General features: G+C 40.1%; 1 protein-coding gene across 5 annotated transcripts in view; it reads left to right on the top strand.

Annotated features, from left to right (window-relative positions):
• Positions 1-1,298: 1,298 nt before the first annotated feature.
• STXBP6 (syntaxin binding protein 6) overlaps positions 1,299-25,599 on the top strand; it is a 99,165-nt gene continuing 74,864 nt past the window's right edge. Inside the window, exon 1 of one of the 5 annotated variants that reach the window (XM_005520321.3) lies at positions 1,299-1,416. The gene's annotated coding sequence lies outside the window, so the exon portion shown is untranslated. Of the gene's footprint in view, positions 1,417-8,118; positions 8,140-20,968; positions 21,034-22,188; positions 22,210-22,614; positions 22,683-25,599 lie in introns of those variants that run through there. The other 4 variants (XM_088058321.1, XM_088058318.1, XM_088058320.1 and 1 more) reach the window with 4 other exon arrangements.

Raw genomic sequence — 25,599 nt, 5'->3', positions numbered from 1 at the left:
GGACAGCTGAAGGCCACTGGGGGTTGAATATATATATAAGATGGGAAGGCATTTGTAGGAGGCTGCTGCCCACAACAAAAGTAGATTGGCCTATTTCCATGATATCCATGCAAAATCTATTGGAATTAACATGAGTCACTGAATGGATTTCACGGTATTTCTAAGAGAGATCTAAATGAACAGCAATACAATTGAGTGTAATGGTCTAAAAACTGAAACTGTAGTAGCAAACTGCCACTATGTAATATCAACAATCATTAGATTAAACGACAGGATCAAAATACACACACCCTGAGCAAACAATCAATTTATATTCCTATTAACTATTGGAAGTTCTATGAACTACAATTCACGTTGACCATCATACAAAATCTCGGTGTTATAAATTAAACACTGTAAAGTACAAAAATATTTTCCTATGTTGCAAATGTTTATTTTCTAACCAACCAGCTTAATTATTTCCAAGCAATTATTCCCAGCATTGCCACAGCGGACACAGCAACGTGGCCCAGGATCTGGACACGTCACTGACACCCAGTGTGTAGAAAACACAATAGCAGAATTTGTTTCCAGCCTTATCCTCTGAGTGCGGAGCAGCAGCCCTCTGTTATTTGTGTGACGCTTTAGCAGGAGACAATGCCTTTCAGGAACCTGGCTGGGGGCCTGAGCAGCCGCGGCACACCTGACCCATGCCAGGCTCTCCGCGCTTTGCCGTGACCCGCGGGCCGCTGGGAACAGCCAAACCCCACTGCCGCCCCGCGGGCTTTCTGTGACCAGGTGAGAACGTGTTCCCAGCACTTTTAGCGCTGAAAAACTCGTCAGAGAGCTAAAAGGGCGCTTTGTACGTTAATTTTGGAGGTTTGCCCGTCTAAACTCTCAATCCCGGCGCCGGTTCGGGCGGGACTCCGGCCGCGGCGGCACCCGGCCCGCGGGAGGCTCCCCGGCCGCGGCGGGGGCGCTCCTCTCCTGCGGAGCGCTCTGGCCGAGCGGCGCTGCCGCCAGCCCGGCTCCACGGCGGCCCGCGGGCGCGCAGCTCCCGAGCAGCGGCGCTTGGGGTTCCCTCCCTTCAGCCATCCCAAACTCCGTTCCAACGCGCTTATTTCCTCCTGCCTCCCAAGCCAGCTTCCTGCCCGCGCTGCCGCCGCTGCTCCGCGGCATCCCGCCCGCCGCGCCGCCGGTTCGCGGGCGGCCCCGGACGGGGGCGGCGGGGGCGGGGGGCGGCGCGCGGGCGGGCCCGGGTGGGGCCGCCGGGGCACGTGGGGCCGCCCTCACGCCTCGGCGCTGGCAGCGCGGCCGCCGCCGCGGGGCACGGCAGGGGAGCGCAGCGTGCTCCGCTCCGCGCGGCTCTGTCCGCGCATCGCACGCGGCGCTGCGGCGAGGACGCGAGAGAGCGGAGTCGAGCGAGCCTGCGGAAAGGTGGGCGTGGGGGCGGCAGGCGCCGTGCCGGGGGTTGAAGTGGCCGTGGGGCGGGCGGAGGCGATGTGCCCCATCGGCTCCCTTGGTGGCGCGCCGCGCCCGCCCCGTTGGGGCTGCCGGCGGCACGGCGCCCGCGGGCGGAGCTCTCGGAGGGAGCGGGACAGGGAGTTAGCGATCAACTCCGCGGCGGCGTCCTCCGCCCCGGCACGGCGCCGGGAGCTCCTGGGCGCCGCGGGAGTGCCGGGCCGAGGCAGGCGGGTCTGCACCCCGGGGGGAGGCGGCCGTTCCCGCGGGCGGGGGCGGCCGGAGCCGCGGAGCTCCGCCGAGCGCCGTCTGCGGCGCGGCTGGGGCGAGGCGGGCGGTGCGTCCGGCAGCGCAGCCCTTCAGCCCTCGCCGTCGGAGGCTGTGGGGGGGGGGGGCGGCCCTGCAGCCAACCCCCGGCACAGGGGGCTTTGCTCTGACAGCGGCCCCGAAGTCTGCGCTGCCGGGAGCCGCTGGTGCAGCCCGGCGGTGGTCGGTGCCGGCCGACCATCCCGGGTGGTCCTGCGGGTGTGAAGAGCAGCATAGCGGTCAGTAAACGTTAAGCAGATGTACTGGTCCCCTTCCAACACGGTGTTTCGGGAGTAACCTTGACAGTCCAGTGAAACGACCACCACCACCTTCCCTGCTTTCTGTTTGAGCCAGCTTTGCTAATGGAAAAGTAAAATCTTCAATAGTTCTCGTCAGTATCTACTTGTCTTGTGCTGATGCTGATGGAATCTGAAGTTCAAGGAAATATTTACCATTATTTAGAGAAATGTGTTACTCTTTTTTCATCATATTTTGCCTCCTGTCAAACAGAGGAGCCTATGTTTAAGGAATTACATCGCTTTGCAAATCCCTCTATCTTTCTCTAAATATAAATTGTCTTTTAGGATGTCTTCGACTTGGCTGTTTTCCTTTTGTGAGTCAGAGCTAGTGTTACTGCTTTGCATTGCTTGAACAGGCTCCACAGGCCCATGACACCTCTCTTAAGAGTTTTAAGAGTTGTTGCTCATGTGATGGGGATCATCTGGCAACTCTGCTTAACGTTACTGAGGCAGACAGGACCTCTTCCAGCTTGAAATACTGGAAGATGACAATAAGGTATCTTGATTCCCTTTTGATAATGGCATCTAATCAATGCTGCAGTGACTAACTGTAGGGGAGGTCTGTGGCCTGCCCTGTCTTGTGGGGGAGAAGTAAGCAGAGGGCAGGGAAGTTGTATCTTTTTGGTGATGCATTAGCAACTCAGGGGTTTCTTTTTCACATCTGTAGTTTCCAAGCACACTTTACCTCTGATTTTTTCTGTAATTCTAATAAGTTATTTTAATGAGGCCCTAAGAACTCAAAACATAATGAACACAGAATGCTTGTGGTAGTTTGGGTGCAGGTAATCATAATGGGGAGTTGGGCATTTTTTTCTCCCCATGCTCTGTAAATAGGAATTTACAGCTTCTTGCCCCTAGGAAGAATGTTCCCCATGAGGCTGATGTTTGTCTACTTGTCAAATACTTGAAAAAGTCACTCTCAGGAAAATGTTTAAGGCCTTTATGCTTGAGGGAATGACGTTAGATGGTAGTCATGCCTCCCTAATTTCCCTTCTATTACTACTGATTTTATTCAGGACTATGCCTTAAAAGTTGCATGGCATATTTAAAAATGCACTAAGGTAAAACAATGAAAATAAAAAGTACTGTAACAGTTTGAGAGTAGAGTAAAAGCTCCGTTTTGGAAGTTAGCCCAATCACCATTTTGTTATAGCTTCCTCAGGTGAAGGAATTTCCAAGTGGAAAAAAATGCTTGTGAAGAATTGTGCAATGGAAAGTAAGGAGCATTTTACCCTTGAGAACGAGTGTTGGCTGTGGTGACTGAGATTTCTGTTAACTTGTACATGTTGATTTCTCCTCTCTATTTAATTTATCTTGAAGTTTCTGAATGCCTCCTAGAGATGGTCTGGATAGGAACACATGAAGTCAGGGAAGTGTGATGATAACATAGTGTTGTGAGCTATAGAAGGGTCAAAGAGAAGTACTTTATGGATTTCTTTTTCTTCCAGATTTATGTTCAGATCATCTCAGTCCTGTGTGCATGTGGGATGTTTAGACAGTGAAGATAATAAAAGCTGTTTATTAAGTCCTCAGTATGAAAGGTTTTTTTTTCATCCAAGTTGAATATTTTTTCTTTGTTCTACTTAAGGCTACTTATACCAGAAGTTCACTTCTTAAGTGAGACTAACTCATCAATAGGTAATTCTTGTGTTTGTAGTGTTATTAGATTAAAACATGCATTTTAGAAAACTTACAAATACCTTTTTTAAAATAGGCAGCTTATAGGACTATACAGTTAAGATGTCTTCTGTTTTATTATGAGTAAAATTCTATGAAATGCCAGCTCTGTAAAATAGTAGCCATTAGTTTCCTTTGAGGAGAAGCAAACTGTCTAAGTAATAGTGCATTTGTTCTTTCTTTCTTCTTTCCTTGTAAGTTCATGTCTATTTCCAGTGTCCAGCTGGTCCAACATTGCCAAGGTTGTGCAGAAGTGTTTTAATCACAAGTGTTTGAATAATATGATGGTAAGGCAAACTCGTCTCCTGTTTTTAACCATGGAGGAATTCTGTAGCTAATGTGTGCAGAGGAAAATGAAGTCCTTTAAGGGAACACTTAATTTTTCTAGTCTTGGATTGGTAGTCTCTAGTGATGTTGGGGATTTGAAAAATGGGTGAGCTAAAAAGCCTTGACATTAATTTGTTTTGTATCCAGACATTCAGTAATACACTTTTGCATATGACTGCAGCAGTTAGTGCTGGTTTAACTGTATAGAAGCTTGTTTAAATTTAGGCTTTTGGTTTGCCTGTTTCTTCTTGTTCTGAGTCAGGACATGCAAACTAGTATCTATCTTATATTTTAGCAGTGCTAATAAACATTGTCTGATTGTATACAGTTTCTTGTTGTGTAGCATTCCTTGGTTATGCAGATCTTTAATTTTATCCCCAACAAATTTCTTAATCGTGGAGAAGAGAGGAAAATAATAATAATTTCAAACAAGAACTAAGTTAAGAGAAGGGACTATTGCTTTTCCTGCCTAAGTGATGTCATAGAACATTTACGCTGTGGTGTGCAAGGATTTTGGAGGAGTGGGAGGAAGGACACTGCCTCTTACTACTTGTTCTTTTTTTTCCTCCTCTGGGTAACCTATCGTAGAAATGAATGATGATTTCTCAAAATCAAATACATTTCTGAAGCTATATAGCAGAAATAATCACATAAAATGTATTCACTGGGTAACTGAGGGTCCAAAAGAGATCAGACTATTTAACAAAGTCATTGTATTCAAACTCTTCCAAAACTGGCAGTATCCTCTTCCATCCTGAAATCCTTTTTTTCAGTAGTCCATTTTCTTTTTCCAGTGTACATTTTTCAGAGGCCCAGTTGACTTTTGGCATGTGTTGTTCATTGTGATGCACTGGAGCTCATAGTTGAACATTAAGCTGCCTTTTATCCATCTTAAGCTTAGGCAGGCATCCTCTTCACCTGAGTTTTCTCTGCTGTGGAGCTTCTTTGTCATAAGTATAAAAGATTCCTTTGTAAATGGGATTGCATGACTGTGAGTTAGCTTCGTATATTGCATAGTCCTGCTTTCCCTTTCATAATTTTTCTTTGCAGAAAGTTTTGGGAAAGGATTCCTGCTGTGCCAAAGTGCTGCAGGTCTGGGAGCAGTTTGGACTGAAATGTTCTTGGAAGGATGGGCTGTGCTCTTTACAAGACAGCACTTGTATTGAATTTCTGATGCTTGGAAGACACAGGTTTCTATATGTGTGTGTTGTCAGTTTGAGACTTTCATATGTAGATAACAGTGGTAATCTACTGTCACCAGCCTAAGGGAAAAAAACCAGACATTTCTGTTCTGTAGCATTTTGATTTCCTTAATAAAGCAGGAGCATTGTGGGAGTTCAGTGTTGCTCAGTGGTGCAGAATTCTTACCAGTGGCTATGAATAGAAGTTATTAAAAGTTTTACTGTCATGAACTGCGGATTAAAGTCCAGCACTAAAAGCTGAACTTGTTTTTTTTTTTTTGTCCTTTAAACTTGGTTCTAATCTTGCTATAGACATAGAATAGTGCCAGCTCCAGGAATCTTTTTGGTTTTTTTTTCTTCTGCCTTTGCTATCTTTTGTGGTTTTAAACTTCAGACATTTCACTTCATTATCTCTTCCTAGAGATTGCACATGTTCTTTATATATGTGAAGTTTTTAAGTAGTGTAAAGCACCTTGTATAATTACAGACAGATGCATTAATAGTAGGGGAAATCCCATGGTTATGTATATCTGTATGAAACACTTGGGATGGAGAGACTTTGGAAAACAGGTTTCTGGCTAGGTTGAGTTTTTCTTGTCTGTGCATAAAACAGTACAATTGAATGCATAACAGTAATAAATAATAAACTTGTTTTGTATTAGATTTCAATATGAGAAATTAACATACTCCTACTTGAGTTTAAACTGAGCCATGGTTAAATTATTAAGATTCTGCTGCTGTGGAAACAATTCCTTTTCCTTGGTGCATCACCATAAGATAAAACTGGAAATGTAACTTCTGTAAAATTTGGTGCTTGCTTGCAATTCATCTGCAAAAAAATAAATACTTGTAATTTCTTCTTGCTAATATTTATACATTTTGATTTTGGGTCTCCTTTTCACAACCTGTTCTGTCCTATACTTGCAGGCTATTTTAGAAAACACTCTTTGTATCTTGCAAATACTTGCTTGGAGAACCAAAACAGTAATTCCTTAACTTTACTTACAGGTGTTTTCAGGATTGTTGAGGTGCAAATTTGAAACATAATCTAATTTTGTTTCTACCTTTCCACTTGCTAGTGTATTTAGGGGGAGGGGAAGAGCAAACAACTGGCCATATGCAGTATACACTTGGAAAACTCCCTCTTGGTAATTAATAGAAATTCTAGGATGTTCATGAGCTTCCTCTTGGACTGTTTGCCTTTAATGGGCCATTATCTGAGCATATTAACTTTCTGTATTCATGTAAAGGGACACAGTGCTCAGTTCAACATTGTTAATCGTATATGGAAGGAAAGAATATGGTTTGTTATTGACATATTGGAATTAGGCAGCTAAGAGTGAGTTCCTGTTAGTTCTTTTATTTCCTTGAGCTTGTATGCCAGGTTCCTGTGATGCCTTAAGTTTTAGCTTTCATATTTTTTATTTTCAGTGCTGCCTAGGTGTGTAGTTTTGAGCTTCATATTAAGTGTTAGTGAGCTCGCTTCAGAGAGGAGGTAGACAAAGCAATTGCTTGATACCAAGGACAGTTGTTGCAAGTTTCAGGACCAAAAGCATAAACAGCAGTGGAGTGAAGAGAGAAAACAAGAAGTATGAGACTTCGTAACCTGACAGTGTAGTAAAGTGTTCAAGTGCTCTGGTATGCCCAGAGGTTAGTGACTAGTCTGTTAGCACCTCTGTGACTTTAATATAGACATGGCAAATAATTTTTTGAAGTGGCAATTTGTTCAGTGTAGGTCAACAATCAACTCTACCCTCTAGCAGCAAACGCTTGTCAGTCTGTAGGACTCTGGGCTGGGGCCTTACACTTTCAGGCAGCTTGGAGAAAGAATGGGTGCTGAGAGATCTCTCTGCTCAGGTGTAACAATGCAAAGGGGCTTCTTTCTGGCTTCTTGGTGGCCATTAGTTCTTGCTGGTAGGCATCCATTGCAGGTGGGCTCTGTGCCTGGGCCTTTGCCGTGTTTTTCATTGAAAGTTACAAGATTCAGGGACAAAAAAGTGTCAGGTGTCTTTCCACAGGAAAGGGCCAACAAAAAACTTGTATTCAGCTGCCCTTAGAGTCTCAAGGACAGATTTAAAGGTAGGCGTTAAAACTCCAAATTCACAACTTAGTTTTGTCATTTTAAAGTCTAGATCTTTGCTGAAGGGATTGCCTGAAGGAAGCAGTCTGACTTAAAAATACAAAAACCCCCAGAAGATCACAGAACTGAAGAACAGCTGAGTTTGGATGGGACCTCTGGAAGTTCCTTTTTACAGTTTTATTGTACCATTCTCTTTAGGAGAAAAGCTGTGTTGAGCTTAGCTTTTTTTGGACAGTGCTCTCAGGCCCATGGTGTGATTCTTGGGCTTGTCTGTGCAAGGCCAGGAGTTTGACTTCATGATCTTTGAGGGTCCCTTCCAACTCAGGATGTTCTATGATTTGTTTTGGGAGATGTAGAAAGAAAGTTGCAGCTTGTAAATACAGAGGTTCACTGATATGAGGGGATATCAAACAAAGAAGACTTTGTTTTGTAAGGAGACAGCTGAATGAAGTCAGAGGCACATTCACAGATGGAAGGGAGTTCTTGGTTACTGAAACTGAAATTTTCCGAACTCACATTTTTTTGAGGCTTAAATGGGGACCTTTTCAGAATCATCTTGCATTGTGCCCAAGCTATTAATTTTTGTCTTGATCAGTACAGAATTTCAGTTTCAGTATAAACACACTTTAAACATGTTCCTTGCAGAAGCATTATTCTTTACTGATTTTAGTGCAGCTCACCACTTAAGAAAGTTAACATGTCAATTGTTTATTTAAAACATTAGTTTTACAGTAGCCTGTGTGCATTTGCAGGTGTTCAGAAGTGACTGTCAGAGGAGCAAAAAATGATTCAACAGCATATGAAGTGCTGGATGCATCCCACGTCATTGGTAACATATGATCTGTATTTGAAAAATATAACCAAGACTGAATATTTACATGTTTAAATTTTTTTTTTTTCCTGGATGACTGACTATAGTTTGACTATAATATCAGACTGAGTTTGCTCTAAGTTAGGGTATTTGGATCACTTTTAGTTTACCAGGGCCTGAAATACACATACAGAAATTCATGATGGAAGTGTTTGTTTTGGAGATTCTGATTTAATTTAACTCTTGAGGAAACTAAAGGCTGTAGCTGACTTCACTGGGACTTGAACAGAGCAGGTAGGCATGTTTTTTCCCATAGTGTTGCTTTAGGTTTCTGTCTTCTATGTATTTAGAAAGGCTTCAGATATTCCTTTAGTATGTAACTATAGGACTGGGTAACGTGTTTCTAAGATGCTGAGACACAGTTACAGCATATAATCTATTGTTTAAATATCCAAGTACAAAACTAAGGATTTGCCATAGGTGATCAGTTGTATGTTGCAGAGTTGTTAATTAACCTGCACTTAGATTGCATCTGTGAATCAGTCTGGGCTAAAAACTATAGTCTTCTATGTCAGTTCTGCATTGACTTGTGAGTTCATGCTGTCTGCTTAGGCACCTGATTATCTTCTGACCTGAGGTGTCCACATTTCCTGTCTAGTCAGTGGAAGGAGTTGAAAGCCTTGGGGGCATGAATCACAGCATTGTAGTGTTTCACAAAATAGTAATGCAGTAAGCAGTAGTAATTCAGTAAGCAGTATTAAAAAGCATGAGCAGAAATAGCTTTTATGTGAGTTGGGAGTAAGGCAGTATGGTTTTGTGACTACTGTGTTGGCTGAAGGTAGCTGTGTCTGTTGGGTTCCACCTCACTTACACATCTTGACACGCCACTGTCCCTGCATGCCCCGGTTTGCCAAGGTCATACTGAATTGTGGATGGCTCCTGTCCCCAGCCCAGGAAATCAGTTTCATGGGAGTGTCTCTTGAGAAAGCTTTGGGAAGGTAAGCTAATTGATTATCTGTGAAATTTTTCAGGAGGAAGCTAGGACCTCTAACTTACTTCAATGATTTGATGGAATCTGCAATATGACATTTAGTATCATAAGAGTAAATTCTTTGTGTCCAATATGATATTTTAACTCAGAGCCCTTATCTGAGCAAAGGCTAATGTGACAGCCTTTAAGGGATTAAGAAACCAGTGTGCCTGTACCTCGATTACGGAATTCAGTAGATAGGAGCCATGTATAGGGCACCTTCAGATCCTCATAAGAATTACATAAAAGACTACTTTCAGGTTCTTTTTGGTTGCTGTTTCATTTTAGGGGACAAGAAGTATGCAGTTAAAAAATACTAGACTTCAGTAACTTTGTTTTTTTTTTTTTGTAAACATTATGCATTTTAACCTCCTACAACTTCAAAGATAAGCTCTGTCAGCTAAGAAATAGACTGGATTTAGTCCCGTCATTTAAAACAACACTGCATTAAACTGCATTTCTTTTTTTTTCTTATTGTGAAAGAGATGGCAGTGTTTTGGAGTGGGAGTATGAGGGCTTATGATGGTTCCAGATGCCTGTGGGTCCAATTCTACTCCTAGTTACTTCTGTATAAATCTTCTCTTTCTTGTAGAAATGACTGCTTATTGCCTGTTGCCTGTTTCAAACAGTAATAGCTAATGTCTTCAAATCTTAACTTTCGAATACTGACTGGTTTTGTGTGTGAAGGTAGGCTTGTTATTCATTCAAAAGCTAAATTTGTGATATTGTTTTGGTTTTTGGTATTCTGTTTGGTTACAGTGGAAAGTGCAGGAATGGGTTGTCTTTGACAGTAACCCATGTACCACTTTGGGTGCTAAGTGAGGCTTTCTTACAACTCTCTCTGAGCAGTAATCAAACTGAAGAATGCATTTGTGCTGCCCTGAAACACTGACCTGGTGGTCCCACCAGTACTTAGCAGATGCTGAACTCTCCCATACATTCTTGAGCTGGGTGTAGTTACCCCTCATTTGCAGCAGAAGGAAATGATCTTAAATGAGTTGTTCAAGGTGGTATCTGTGGTAAAACTGTGATAATACATTTTTCTAGTTCTGTTTTTATAGATTATCAGTGTATCAGACTTTATTTTTTATCTTTTAAGCAATTCAAGAAGAAACTTGTAATCAAGTTTCAGTGTGCATTTGAAGTCTTCTTGGTATTAAAATTTCTGAATTTATCCCATGGAGACATCTTGCCCAATGTATAATACAAAAATCTTCCCTTTCCAGTTGATAACAAACCTGTTACTTAGGTTTCTACAGTAAAACAGGCAGTGATGTATATGGACTGATTTTCTGTCTTTCATTGTGCATCTGTTGTGTCTGACATAGTTTGTGCACGTGCTCTCTGCGCATAGTCTGTGAATGTCTCTGTACAGAAGGAAATGAATTTTCACAGGTGGAGCAATAAAAGCCACCCTTCTGAAGGTGCAGTCTGGGTCTTTTGTAGGGAGCTGGTTTGGTGACCATGAGCATTTTCTCACTTCCTGCTGGTGACAAAGCAGTAAATCCCAGGTTATTTTTCTGTATATTCCCCCCAATATGTGGATTTATTTCATGTTCTTACAGCACAGGCTTATCCTAAAGTTCAGGATGTTCCCAGCTTTGACGTGAGTGCTCATATTTACTTTTGCCTTTTCATTCAAACATTTCTCCTTCCTCCCTTTTCAAAAGGGTGTTAAGAGGTGGGGTTGGCAATTGATGTCTGTTATGACTGAAAGGGAACCTTGCTTTTCTGATAGAGGGGTAAATACATATTTTAGCTTGCAGTAAGAGGAAAATGCTTTTTCACTCAGTGAGTTACGCTGTGGAGGGGATAATAGGGATCAGAAAAGTAGAATCCAGACTGTGATATAATGTATTGTAGTATGTTATGCTGAATAAAATTTTTTGAAAATAGGAAAGAGATATTATAGGACTCCCAGGAAATGCAGCACTTGCCCTAGAAACATGCCTGAGATGGGAGGAAATGAGGGTTCAGTACCACTGAAACATGGAGAGGTGCAATGAGTTGTTTGCTGAGGTGTGGGAGCTATGGGAGGTATTTATCTGATTAATGAACCAGTAGCTCTGGTTCAGCTGTCTTCCTTGGACAAGGAGTATTCCGGTAACATGGTCTCAGCTGTGTCTAATTTCCTTCTAATCTCACTCTTTGCTTGCTGCCTTTATAATTTTGTCTGTTTTGCTTGCTGCCTTTATAATTTTGTCTGTTTCTTCCTCATTTCTCACTGTTTCTTATCTTAGCAACCCTTGTATGTGATTTTAATCATGAGGCTGTTCTCTTTCAAACATCATTTAGCAGTCCTCAGGGACTTCTTAAGGGACTTAATAGGTGTGTATTTCCCTGTCATGTGTCAGTTATTAATTTTGGCATCTTTGGTCAAAAATGTTGACTAGAGATTGATTTCCTCTATTGATAGGTGAGTTCTCACCTTTCTTCATGTTCTTATTTCCTCATTTAAATATTATGCTTTTCTAGCTTATCTTAGAAACAAGGTAACTTTTTGGAAGAGAAAGATGTGACCCAGATGACTGGAAAAGGGGAAGCATTGTGCCCATCTTGTAAAAGGATAGAAAGGAGGATCCTGGAAGCTTCCAACTTGACAACCTCAGCTCTGTGGCTGGGAAGGTCATGGAAGAGATCCTCCTAGAAGCTGTGCTAGGACACATGGAGGACAGGAAGGTGACCTGAGACAGCCAGCATGGCTTCACCCAGGGCAGGTCCTGCCTGATCAAGTGGCCTTCTATGTTGGAGTGACTCCATCAGTGGACAAGGGAAGCTACCAATGTCATTTAGTTTAGATGACATTTAGATGTCATCACCTTTGACATGGTCCTCCCCAGCATCCTTCTCTTTAAATTGGAGAGAAAAGGATTTGCTGGGTGGACTCTTAAATGAAAAATAAATTGGTTAGATAGTCACATCCTGAGGGTAGTGGGCAGTAGCTCAGAGTCTTCATGGAGGTCAGTGACAGGTGGTGTCCCTTAGGGATCTGTAAACTGTGTTATTTAGTATCTTCATCATTGACATACACAGAGGGATTGAGTGCACCCTCAGCAGCTCTGCAGATGACACCAAACTGAGTGGTGTGGTTCACATACCTGAAGGATGGGATGCCATCCAGAGGGACCTGGACAAGCTCAAGAAGTGTGCCCATGGGAATCTTAGGAATTTTAACAAGACCAAGTGCTGGTGCTGCACCTGGTTGGGATAACCCCTGGTATCATATCAGCACAGGCTGGGGATGGAGAGATGGAGAGCAGCCCTGCCCAGAAGGACTTGGGGTGAGAGGCTGCAGTGTGTGCTGGAACTGGATAATCTTTAAGGTCACTTCCAACCCAAGCCATTCAATAGTTCTGCAGTTCTGTGACTTGCTTTGTGTTTCCATTTTCCTCCACATTCAATTCTCCTCCCCTTTCATGAGGTTTCTTGCGTGTTGCATACTTTAAATGAAACAATAAAGTTATTGATGACAAGGGATGAAAGGTAAGTGTTCTATAAATGCCACAGTAGTATGTTCTGGATCTTTCCAGATACGTTACTGCTCTCTGTGACAGGATGTGAAATATTTGACACACATTGTATATACTCATTATATACAATGAGTAAATAATAGCTGTTATGAATAAATGCTTTTAAATTAGCAGAGCTGGATAACTTGTTTCTGAACATCTTAAAATGAAAAGCTGGAAGAAATATTGATAGAATAAGGAAGGACCTGGAATTATATCAGATAGCTCATTGAATGGTTGCTTCTTATTCTGTAGTGGAACAAAAGAAGCCAATGCTTTGCCAGTGCTAAAGGGTCACAGAAAAGAAAAAACTTGAAGTGATGTGTGGTCGTTTGCCTCAGTATGGTGCTGGCAAGTCTAACATATTTTATTATGTACAGAGTATTCTGTATTTCATTAAGCTTAAAATTTGAGTAATGTACATTCAAAGGCAAGAGAAATGCATCCGTTAACTTTTAATCTTTTATTGAATGGAGCAATTGATTTCTGTGTAGGATTATCTGTATTACAAGGTACAGGACACTGAAGAGCTGCTTCCGCTTCTGGTTAGCATTTTTCATTATTCTAAAATGTCTGAGCACTTTAAGTCTGGGTAATATCTCTATTGTACTTTCAGTATGTACCATTTTCTATGGTATTTCTTTAAAATTATTGATTAAAAGTTATCTTTAGTATATATAATTTGTAAATTAATTACATATTTATGTATATGTGAGATCTCTGCTTTTTAAGAGGTGAATTTGCATCTCTGCATAACCACAATGTTTTGGTTTTCTTTGTTTTGGTCTTTGGCCTGAATGGACACGTGAGGCAAAAAGATTTTTGGAAGGTTTGTTAGCAGTAGATTCTTGCTTGATTCCAGATGGAAATCTTTAAGTTTTCATGGGGGTCTTATGAAATTGTTTCCTTCTACAGTAATAAAATAGTCTCTCAAGTATAAATGATGTTGAATTGTCACGCTGAGCGAGCAACTAAAACTAACGAGTTGCTAAGAATTCCAAGTATGCATCTGGCTATTAGGGCTATACCCACAGTTTTGTGATTGGGAAAACATCTCTTGCTTTCTTTACTTGCTGTGCAGATGGCCATACAAAAGATTGCTCTTTGAAGAAAGAATGAAACATCAGTCGGCATAGTAGCTAAAAGCACAGAATGCACTTAACTCTTTCTTAATTTCAGAATCTTTCTCATGAGGATTTAGCAGCAGCTCTTCTAATGATGTAGCTTTTGAGAAATTAGTATCCTTGTAAAAGCTAGATGAAAGCCTTTTAAGAAGTTGTAAGAACAATATTTGTACCATGTGCCATGTGCCTAGACTCATGGCTGCTTTATTATAGATGCCGGTTTTTATGGAGTTGCCTGTCTTTGCAAACCTTTCTGTATGAAATTTTCTTGGAGAGACAGAAGATTCTCAAATACTAATAGATCTTGTAGTCTATAACACGTATGTGCAGTGCAAATGAAATGCTTCTTTCTTTTTTCAGCAAATGGAGTAATGTGAAAACTTTTTTGAAGAAAAAACCAAAACCCTAAGCTTCCCCTTCCTTCCTTTTCCCCTTGCCCCAAGTATATTGGGATATTGACTTTAAAAATGTAGTTGACTCATCTTTTCATATTTGAAAGATTTCTAACATGTAGACAGGAATAGTAAAAATTATTGATTACTGCAATCCTGATAGTATCCCACTTTTTAAAAAGTGGTTCATTCTGTTGGACTCTTGAAAGCATATGAATTTGTGGAAGACTAAGTTCAGCTACCTGAGTGATGAATGACCAGAAGAAAGCATATGTATATCCCATTTAGGGTGCACTATGACCCTAATAAGGATATTGTTTAGTGGATCTCTTTTTCTGAAACTTCCCTGCCTATCAGTATGCACTGTGTTTCTTTGGTGGCCTCGCTGTACTTGTCAGGCTGAATAAATGCTGTTAGTTTATAATCTGACTCGGCATCACCCCTGAAATGCATACTGTACTTCTGCATTGCATGTAAACTCACTATTAAAAAACCCCAACCAACTTTTTTCTATTTTTTATGTCTACCAGGGTTTGGATTCAGACCTTTGAGTTTCTGGGTGGGTTGTTTTGTTTTGTTTAAAGACTGGAACTTACCATATTCAACCCTGAAAAACTGTTGTGATGGTAACATGATAGCTGATACTTACTGGATGATAGCTGATACTTACTTACGGATGAAAATGTTATTTTCAAAGTAAATGTGTGCAAAATCAAACAGGTCTGCCTTATTTCTGTGGGGTATGGGAAATTTTTTGTTCATTTGGATTTTTTTTTGCTTTTGTCTTTTGTTTATACTGTGTTTAATGTATTTTATTAGTGATAAAATCTATGATAATGTGCATGGCTGAATCCTTGCATAATGGAAGAGCTACTGAAAGAGCTGTTGAAATATAAGTAATTATCTGTGAGGCTTTACCTACCTGTCCTGAAGAGATCTCTCAGGGATTTCTCCAGTTGCTGAACATAATGAACACAGACCATCATTAACGTTAAAGGCATTTGTGTACCTCACAGGATTCTGACTCTCTTGAATGTGACACTTACAGATTTTCTTCCTCTTGGAGGAAGACATTTCTACTTTCTTTGGAGTCTGTCCTGTCACTGTTGAATGTTCGTCTTCATATAAAAATTAGTTGGGATTCCCTTCCTTTTCTTGTTTTCTAGTTTCTTTCTCACTGTTCTGCTGTTATATTCTTGGATTGCCTTTCTTTTACCTTCTGTTCCATCCCTTCACCAAATTTCAGACAAGTATGAGTGGTTAAAAAGACTATAGTTGCAGCAGGTTCCCTACTCAGGTTACAGCATGATTACTATGAAAGCTTAATATTGAAACAAGAAGATTTCAAAGAAAAGTGTTAAGCTACCAGCAAAAATGTACAAAACCTTGATATTTAACAAGCTGTAGAATGCCATGCATATTGCAGTAAAGAGTATTGATCACAGAAGTGTATTAATAACAATAATCTGGATAAGATTTTAATAAATCTAGAGCAAGATCATAGTTGATGCAAATTTGCTTAAAAATATTTTCCTTCCAACTTCAGTGTACATTCTCACACTTCTCTAGCCTTGCCACTGTATTGTAACAGGGTGTACACCCCCTGAGTAAAGTCATTTTTGATTCCTTTCAGAAAGGAATAGAGGAGGGAATTGTGTTTCTGGTGAAGACAGAGCTGTGTACAAGGAAATACTAGATCTGAATTGTTCTTATTACAGTTGTTAAAAGGTATCAGAGCGGTAAATAGTTCTGTTGTATAGAAGGAAAGGCAAATAAAGGACAGTAAACATTTGCATTTGATCTTGAATCTAATTTACATAGTTTATTTAACAAGGCTGTCTGCTTTGATTGTAGAAGAGCAAGAACTTCTGGTAATAAGGTGAATAGCAATTTGAGTTTCCATTTATGCCTTCCTCTGGTGTTTGCACCTTGGGCTTACTGGGTGTCATACACCTTGGAGCAGTTAACATACCTGCAAAAGTTAGAAGGAATACTGTGCACATTTGAATGCTCAGCAAACATTTGTACATTATTTTAGGAAACCTCACAGGTCTTAGAGCGAACTTAAAAGTCACCAAATGTGCTGGTACATTGAGAACACATCTCAGTGTGAATACAGCTGTCCTAGCCTCCTGACTGCTGGGAGGTAAGATCTTGGGCAGGGTGAGTTCTTCTGACAGAAGGCAGAGAAAACCTGGTGATGTTTGAAGGACCTAGTTCTTTCTGTGTGTGAACTGTAGTTAGCATCGCCTTTGCAGCACAAAGGAAGAGAGAATGAGGCGTCTTGAGAGCTTCAGAGGCCACGCTGACTGGCTTTGAAAGCATTGGATGAAAAAGTCCTGTAGTTTTCTGTCCCATCAATAGTACAGCCTGGGAATAGGACTGAAGACTACGCTTAATATCTTTTAGGGGTTGACAAATTGCAAATGAAAAAAGATTACATGGGCTTGAAGGGAAGATGAAATTAATCTTCTTTCATTTTCAATTACAGTAGAAATAGCCAGAATAACAAAATTTCAAGTAAACTGTTCAGTGTAGATTTAAAAGCCCTAAATATGTAGAACCACATTTGTTCATAAAACTTGGGTTAGTTGAAGCAAGTTGTGAATGTTGTTCTCCCTTTTACCTGTGCCCCTCTGTTCACATTTTGAAATTATGTTGGGATCATACCACCAATTTCAATCATGTTTGATTTCAGTGTTGTAGGTTTCTGCCTCTCCTTAAATAAGGGTAAGAAAAATGAGATAATTCCTATTCTCATTGAAAATGTATTGTTGAGTAATAACAATTCAGGCATTTTATTAAAACTGTAAAGCTGTACTAGATCTCTGTCTCACTAAAATTTTGTTCTTCAAACAAAAAAATACTCCAAAACGTAGTCTACCAATATATGTGATCTAGAGGATGTAGGCTCAAAGATCAGGCACAAAGTAGTGTGAGCACTTACTAATATGTAAAAAGTGGTAGTAGGTAATTTCTTTTTGCATCTTCTCTGGGGAACACACCCAAAAGGCCAATAAAAGCAGACTTGTGTGGATCAGAACTGCTAGTATTCCACAGTTACGGTATTCATATCCAACACTTTGCTCCTGATTCCTTTTTTTCTGTATCAACTGCATAGTACTGCCCACTCCTTCTCCCCCAAAAAATAGATAATGGAGATCCATAAACTTGGAAAGGATTTTATCTCCTGTAACCAACTAAGTTCATTATCACTTCTGTGTATTCAGGTTGTGGTATGAAATTTGCAGATTTGAATTGCTCAAGTCATTCCTCAAAAGTATATCAAAACAGTAAGCACAGGACAGGAGTTACAGCTTGATGGAGTTGAAATAGAAGTGTTGAACAGAATGTAGTACTTTGGTGAAAAAATAATTTTGTGCCTGGATTATCATACTAATTTTAAAGGATGTTTGGGCTGATTTAGCATAGAGACAAACCTTTTTTTCTTAAACTGCATAATGAGAGGAAACATTGCAGTGAGAGACAGACGGTTCCTGCCAGACACTAGAATTATAGCTATACTGATAAAGTTAGTTGGGATGATTTTTTTTGTTCCCTCTGTAAGGTGGAGGTGGCAATTCCTCTCTTAGAATATGATTTCTGAGATATTCTGTTAATGTGTGCAACAGTGAGACTGCCAGAAAATGGTTCTCTAAAAATGCAATCTCTTCAGTCAACCAAATGCTTCATTGCAAGCGGCTTTTTTTAATCCACAAGTCAGTAGGCATGAATCCTGTTGAGTTGAGTTTTATAAGAAGGACATTGATGCCACACTGAAGCTTGCATAAGTCAGTGGTGGCTGCCTAATACCTACTATTTCTATGAGCTGTTCTAAATTCTAGACTTCACTGGTAGTGCAGATACTGTACATAATTTTCTGGAAACAGAAATGGATGCTCTTCTGCATTATTTGCATATATTTTCTCTTTTCTACATTATTTTTCATGTTCAAGATTCAGAATGACTGAGGAAGGTCCTTTTTCCTATCATTTTCCACAAGTGGGCACAGCAATGTTTATAGATACTTCCAATTTAGCAGAACAAGTTTATGAAGGCAATCAAAGAAAGGTCATTTTGAAATAGAGCAGGAAGAAAAAGGGAATCTTCCCCTGTGGCTACTGTCCCTGTACTCAGGTGAGAATGGAAATCTGACCTTTGCCTGTGGGTTTGCTTCTTTGTTTTTTCCTTTTTCTTGTTTGTTTAATAGAGTGGGTATACTAGAGATAAACCCGTGTTAACCCCTCTGTTGTGGTATGTGGAGTGGTGTCTCAGAACTAAAATGGGAAGAAGGAACCTTATGTGGGACGGCTGGATACAATTTATGAATGTGAGTTTTCAAATCTAGTGGGACAGAATTATCACTCATTACTTTAGGAATGACCATTCAATCGGTTTTTTATTACTATTATTTTGTATTTTGGAGCATTTTGTATTAGACCACCTAAAATGTAACTGTTTGCCAGTGAAGTTGATAATATTCTTTGCTGTTTTGTCTTGAAGGAGGAGCTGTGCTCTCAGCTTATTGATAACCTCTTTGTTTGGCATGATTGTGCTAGAAGGTGGTAACTGGAACCTTGCTTTTTAGTACTATTTAAGGATGCCTTGTAATTAATACCATTTGCTGTTCTTCAAGGTAACTAATTCACACATGCAGTAATTCAAAGAAAACTGAAGTCACATGGAATTTCTATTTGGCAGTACTTAGTAAGCATGTTTTATGATCCCAGAAATTCTATTCAGTCAAAGCCTAATTTTGGAATAGAAGGAAAACTGTGTCTCTGTCTGGAACTTGCTTGATACAAAGCAAGCAATTAAACTTTCTGCCTAAAGACTTGTAGTTTGTGTTTGAAAGAATTAATAACTGTAAGGGAAAAATCAGTAGGAATTGGCATCTTAGGTTTTTCATTTGATTTCAACTGTCACTGAAGACTTGACAGGTTTCATTTATAGCTTCACCTAACCTCCTTTTATGACTGTGCTCAGTGTTTCTGATTTCCTTCTCCTTTGGGAATGCTTGATGCCTGTCACTGTGGATTTTTGAGTGAAAATGGCAACTTGAGTATAAGTGAATTTTCAAATCCACTTTTAAATAGATACGAATTTTCCAAATTCCTTGTAGATGATATCAGTCCCCTTGCAGTGCTTTTAATGGGTCTGTGGGATCTCTTCAGCTGGCAAGAAGTCTGTCTTAAAGCACTTGTCAGGATCACCGTTTCCTTTGCCCATTGTACTGTCTGTGGCTTGGTGCAAAAGTGCTGAGCTATCCCAGCATGGATACGTGTGACTTAGGAGTCTGTTGCATACCTTTACCCTGTGCATGAGCCCTGCAGTTAACCTCATGCTTATGTGTCACAAGCACAGGTATGAACCTGGTGTGTAATCAGGAATGCTCAAGGAAGAGAGGAATGCTTGGCGGAGCAATGTAATTAAGCATGGCACAAAACAGGACATGTCCGTCTGTCAAGCATGAGCTGTATATTCTGCAACCAACATGTACAAGTGAGTGCCCATCCTTTGGATGGACAGATATTTAGCATTTTTGATCTGTCAAATGTTAAATGACAGGATTATCATGTGCTAAATAGAAAGCTCTTACTTTTTTCAATTTTAAATTTGAATTTTGAAGATTTAGATCTCTGTTTCTTCTAATGCTGTTCAAATGAATTTTATACATCAAGACAGGGACATTAGTTTCTGATGTTAAAATGTCAGATTACTAGTTTCATTACTATTGTTTAATGCATTTATGCACTTTGGCAGTAGTTTGTGAGTTTGAAGTATTATGCAGATGCAGCTGAGGTATAAATCATATAAATGACATTAGTAGTAAGTTAGACTAAAGGATATTAAAACAAGCCAAGCAATTGCTTGTTCCCTTTATTTATCTATTCATTCATATCTTGTGTGCCTAAAGTGAGTTTCCTTTGGTCTAGACAGATGTAGTAGCAATGACATTTCCTGATTTCATGTACTGGGCCAAAATAATACCTTTAGAAAGTGGTAACTTTTGAGTTGGTGTTAACTGCTTAGTGAAATACCAGTTGTAAATAATGTATGTTTGAGCTACCCCCAGTAGGGCCTGGATCCTCTGAAATGCTTTCAAAATCTATTTTTCTGAGTTTCAGTAAAGTTGAACTTCTTCCTGAACAAAAACTTCCTCATTCTCCTGTCATCAGAAATAAGTTGATCCATTGTTTTGGTGTTCTACTGGAAGTCTTAACTGAAATTTTGCCTGTCGTTGATACCAGTTTATTTAGGTTTTATTGATATTTTCTGCTTTGAATTTCAAAATGTTGCCTCCTTTTGCAACAGAGAAAGCTGAAAAGAATCTCTTTCATCTATAAGTGGGTATAAGAGTGCTTGTTTACAGTGGGTAGTTGTGCTTGTAATTTTATATATTCACTGACCAAATGTGGAAAATAATGAAACCTTTGAAATTCATAAGGTATATTTTGAAATATTACCTCAAACTTTCTCAAAACTGTTCGAGGAGAAGTTGCAGTCTTATTTTTTACATACCTAACATTTTGAAAGGTGGAATTAAACTACTGAGGCTTGTAGCCTAGTGTCTTATTGATAGCTTCATGTTCTAGCATCTGTGAAACTGCTTTAACTTTTTCTGAACCACTGCACAAATTGCTCAAAAATCTGATTTTAAGTGTTAATTCCACTGCTTTGCATACACAATAGCAATGCTAACTATTTGAACTTGTTTTTTTCTTTCTGTTCAAATGTGCTTGGAGAGTCAAGGATTTATTTTCTGTTTTAATTTCAAGTTTGCAGACTAGTATCTCGCTGAAATTCAGGTGACTGCCTACTGGTGGCCCACAGGGAAAAAAGAACCATTCTTAACTGTGAGTGAGACCGTTTTGTGCATGATTCTCCTTTTTGGCCTGCTCTGCTTATCATCTTACTAGAATGTGATTATGCTCCCAGCATGTTGATAAATGTTGACGAGTTGCATTCTGATCACTTACTTGTATTATGCGTGAACTGTTGTATTTGAATAATCAGGACTTTTTATTGACACATATGATATGTTTTGCTCTCTCATTATCATACTGTTGGTTGAAGTAGTTATCTTGACTTAGAATGGAAAAACTGGCAAGGCTTGACAGCTTCTTTGCCTCCTATCAAATTTAGGTTTCCTGCCAGTGTCAGTAAAGCAATTTTTAATGTGTTCATATTAGACTAGAATTGCTTGTATCATTTTTCTTTTCTTCTAAGTCTCAGCCCAGAGTTTGTCAGCAGGACTAAGTATATTCTTGCATTGCTGGTGTTTCGAAGAATGTCCTTAGTCACTTTGTCTCTGTGCATTGAGGCTTGCCTACTGGAGGTGTGGTGACTGAGGGAGTTGCTACAGCCTTTCTAGGTCATCGTCAAATCAGGCTGCAGCTGTCATTCTGCAGAAGTTTTGCAGCCCTCCCTCTGAAGATCTCCATCTGCAGTTTTGAAGTCCTTGCTGCCCTTGCTAACCACATATAAGCAGAAAGTTTTTGATTCAGTGCTGTAGCTTTTCAGATGCATGTTGTCTTCTTTCCCATTGCTGAGCTGGGCAGTCTCTTGCATAATTACCTTTTATTTTAAGAAGAAACAGCTCCAGCTGGCTACTGCTGCTGAATTACTGTGCACAAGCAGTGATTAGGTGTTCTGACTTTCCTTCCCTGTGTTTGTCTACTCTCACCACTTCGTCTGTCCTTTGCTGGTACTTTCTGCAGTAGTCTCTCTCATGATTTGCCACCCGTTACTTAAAACCTTCTAGAAGCAAGTAAAAATCAGTTTTGTTTGCCTGATTCCTGTTTTCCATTTGCCTGTCTTTATGAGACTTGGAATAACTGTGTGATAGCAAAAGGCTTGAGTCAGCACAGGTGTTGGATCCTGTTAGCCTCTTAGTGCATTTGCTCAAGGTGTTGTTGGCGTTCCCTGTGCAAACAGCTGCTGGTGGTTTTAAGCTGATCTTTTGTTTCTCACGCTTGTTAAACCTGCCTGGGTGCCCTGTGAGCTGGAGGCTCCCTGTGGCACCAGGAATGGTGAGGGCTCCCTAGCGTGTGGGGCACTGGGTGGCCTCAGCCTGGGGCATGGGACACCTACCTCCCTGGGGATGAGGACAAGCCCAGGCTGGGGTATCAGCACATCAGCCGATGGGGGCTGGATCGGGTCTGCCAGGGAAACTGTGCTCAGACAGGGCTGGAGGGATGGCCTGAGGCCAGGCTGGGATGTTGGCCCACATGTCGGACTGCTTGGTGGGCCCGTGGCCACCTGGGGGGAACTGGCCCTGCTGGGCTGACACCTGCAGGGGTGACATGGGGTCCTGGGCAGGGTGGGGGAGCCCCAGGGAGACTGTAAAGGGCCAGAGAGGCTGCCAGGGTCATGACAAAACCTACACAAGATTTGAGCTGTAAAATTAAAGTGCCTCGTAGAAGATTTTAAAACGCCTATATCAAGTGGCTGTCAGGTGTAGAGAAGACGTGGCTGAGGATATTTTATAGTACAGAAAGATCATGTAGGTATTGGCAACCTTTTTTGGCGCCATAAAATGTAACTTTCAAAAAATATGACTAGCTGTTTCTTGGACATGCTTATTGTAAACTTTCTCTGCTATAACAATGATATGGTGTGCAATTTTAATATTTCTTGTTGTGTATCCCTGCTGATACTTCTAACATATAATTTTCCTTTTTGGTCAGATTGAGTGTTATGGAAATAATGGCTTGTCATCACTTGTTTGCAGATGTCTTCTTGCTGAATTGTAGCCTACATTTGAAACTTGGCTGAGAAAAATGTATTACTTCCACTATTCCCTTCTCCATCTGTCTTCTCTTTCTCCTTTATGCTTAATAGGAATTACTAAATGAAGAACTTTGTTCATTTAGTTCATGTGCCAAAGATCATATATGGCTTACAGCAACAACAAAAAGTCTGAGACTTTTTCCACGTTGTTTTGACTTTACGTGGCATAATGAGACCTGGTTTTTCTTCTTGGCTATAGATAAAGGAATAAAGTTAGTGCTATATATTAATCTTATTATGAGCATTATATAAAGCAAATAGTTTTGTTAAAATACTTGCTCTGATATACCATTATCAACCACTTGCTCCATTTGGGAGAGGTTTGTTTGCTGATTTACGTAATTTAAGGTAGAAGGTAGACACCAAGTCAGGTCATCCTAATATATTCTCATAGCTTTGAAACTAGATTGATCTCAAACTGCTTGTGGAGAATGCAGTGAGACTGGGACAGAATCACTTCTCTGAACCCAGCAGTTACCAGCTGATGACTGTTGATGTATTGAGCTTGGTTTGATAGAAGTGGACTCTAGCTGTTATATTCTGTACTTTTGTATCCTTGTCAGATAGCTGACAATGCCCTTAATAGGCCTGAATTAAGGAATTGTGCATTGATTGCTTTGACGCAAATGTAGAAAATCAAGGATTGTAGGGAGGTGGTGAATATAGCTTTGTAAGTATTTGTTAGTATTTATTCTCTAAGTAAGAAGTATTTTTCATATCAAAATAAGCATACCATTAACTAAGGAACTCAGTCTCAGTTTTCATCTGTTTCTCAGGGTTATTAACTTCAGTTTGGCTACACCTTTACTCAAATGAGTAAATGACCAACATTTGTTGGTCAGTAGGATTTTTCCAGACCGTTAAAATTTCAGCTGCATGGATGTCCTTGCAGCTTATCTTAAGCTAATGTCTTATCTTGCATTTGGTTATAAAAGTTGTGAAAAAGGTCAGTCTTCTGTAGTATTGAATAACATGTAGGTTATTGAATAAAGAGCAGATATCCCCTCAAATGCAAGTGAAATGTAACATATTTGAGCATAAATAAGTTGATGTGAGGAGTTTGACAGTGAATTTGGAGTTGGCTTCCATTTCCATGGATTTCACTAAGGTATGGATACTTAGCTTCCATAAATGTTTGAAGTGCCAGATTTTCTTCACTGGAATGCAAATTAGATACACTTTAGAGCAGTGTTACAGAAGCAACTGGATAAGAAGAATGTTAGAAAACAGTGAGCCGTGTGCAAACTTCAAAGCCAGAAACCTGAATATTTAGAAGTTACACATTTTTACTGTTCACAACCAGGAAATTAAATCTTTATTGGCAAGACAGAGTTGTTTTTCCTACATAAGGTATTCAAGTGTCACAAACATCCAATGCCATTTCAGTTTTCACAAAACAGTATTTAGAAAAGAGTAATGCAGGAAGATGACTGTCATGCTTTATCTTTTGCATACAAAGTAAAGCCTGATTATTTTTTATTATGAGCAGGACGTACTGGAGGAATTAATTCATAAACAAAACATCTGTCTCTCCAGCATTTTTTTTGCTGGGATTGGAATGAGTCATGGGTTTGGAAACTGTGCTGGTCTCAGCGCAATGAGATCAGCAGAAGACTTAAGGGTTTTCACTGTACTTTCCAGAAAGAAAAAAAAATACATTGTGAAATTAGTAAAACTTACTGTCCTTTTACGCTTGGACATGGCCACCTATTTTTATGCCTTTATGATACTAGGGACTCTATTCCACGACAGCAGTTTCCTTTTATTCTCCAATAAAAAGATTGAGGGGACTTGGACAGAACTTTCTATACTAATAAAAGTTAACAATCAGAATGTGATGCGGGAGGATGAAGAATGTCGGGAGTGGTGAGGAGTAGTATGTTGTTGCCAATTCAGTTTTGGCCTAAATTTTTATATGGCTAAGCAACATCACTGAGGGAAAAACACTGAGTTGTCTGACTAAAAGTTGTCCAGAAATGTTTCAAAGAAAATCAGATTTTAATTGTAAATTACTTGAAAAGCAGTATTATGGCACTAGGAGTTGGAAAAATAGGCATTGAAAACGAAGCTGTGTTTTCTGTACTTGCCTTTTCTGAGGTTTTATTTATGAAATGTTAGTTTATTTATCTAGCTCAGTTATGATTTATTTACAAGAAGAAATTGAAGTGACTCAGTGCTTTGACTGCTTCTCAGTCAAATTGAATTGACTCAGTTAATTCCTTTGAACTTTTGTAGGAGTTGTAGCAGGTTTTTTAATACCGTCTAGCAAGGCTATTGTATCTGTATTCTCTAGATTTGTTGCTGTAGTTCTTAAAGTGAGAACAGTCAGTAATTTTGTTGGCAGAAATGCATGCAGTCGTGTTAGCACAGTCACTTTGCACTTGAGCTTTTCTTCCTGACACTTCATAAAATTCGCTAAATTTGATTTGTATGGAAATTGATCCAGTTGCAGTCCCTTAAAAGAATGTAATATTTGTACCTTAGCTGCTGGATCCCACATTTCTGAATTTTTTGTTTCCATGGTGGTGCTGTCTCCATGTCTCTGGCATACATTCTCACTCTGAGATTCTCTATCTGACAATCTCATTAAGCAGTGGGCTCCTGTGCTCCATTTACTAGTAAGAGGCCCT

This window comes from Pseudopodoces humilis, chromosome 7, assembly GCF_049639895.1.
Source record: "Pseudopodoces humilis isolate 2021_Gansu_Grassland_sample_001 chromosome 7, ASM4963989v1, whole genome shotgun sequence".
In the NCBI taxonomy this organism is placed as follows: domain Eukaryota; kingdom Metazoa; phylum Chordata; class Aves; order Passeriformes; family Paridae; genus Pseudopodoces; species Pseudopodoces humilis.
Note: the sequence above shows the minus strand (reverse complement) of the source record. Positions and strands in the feature narration are given on the sequence as shown.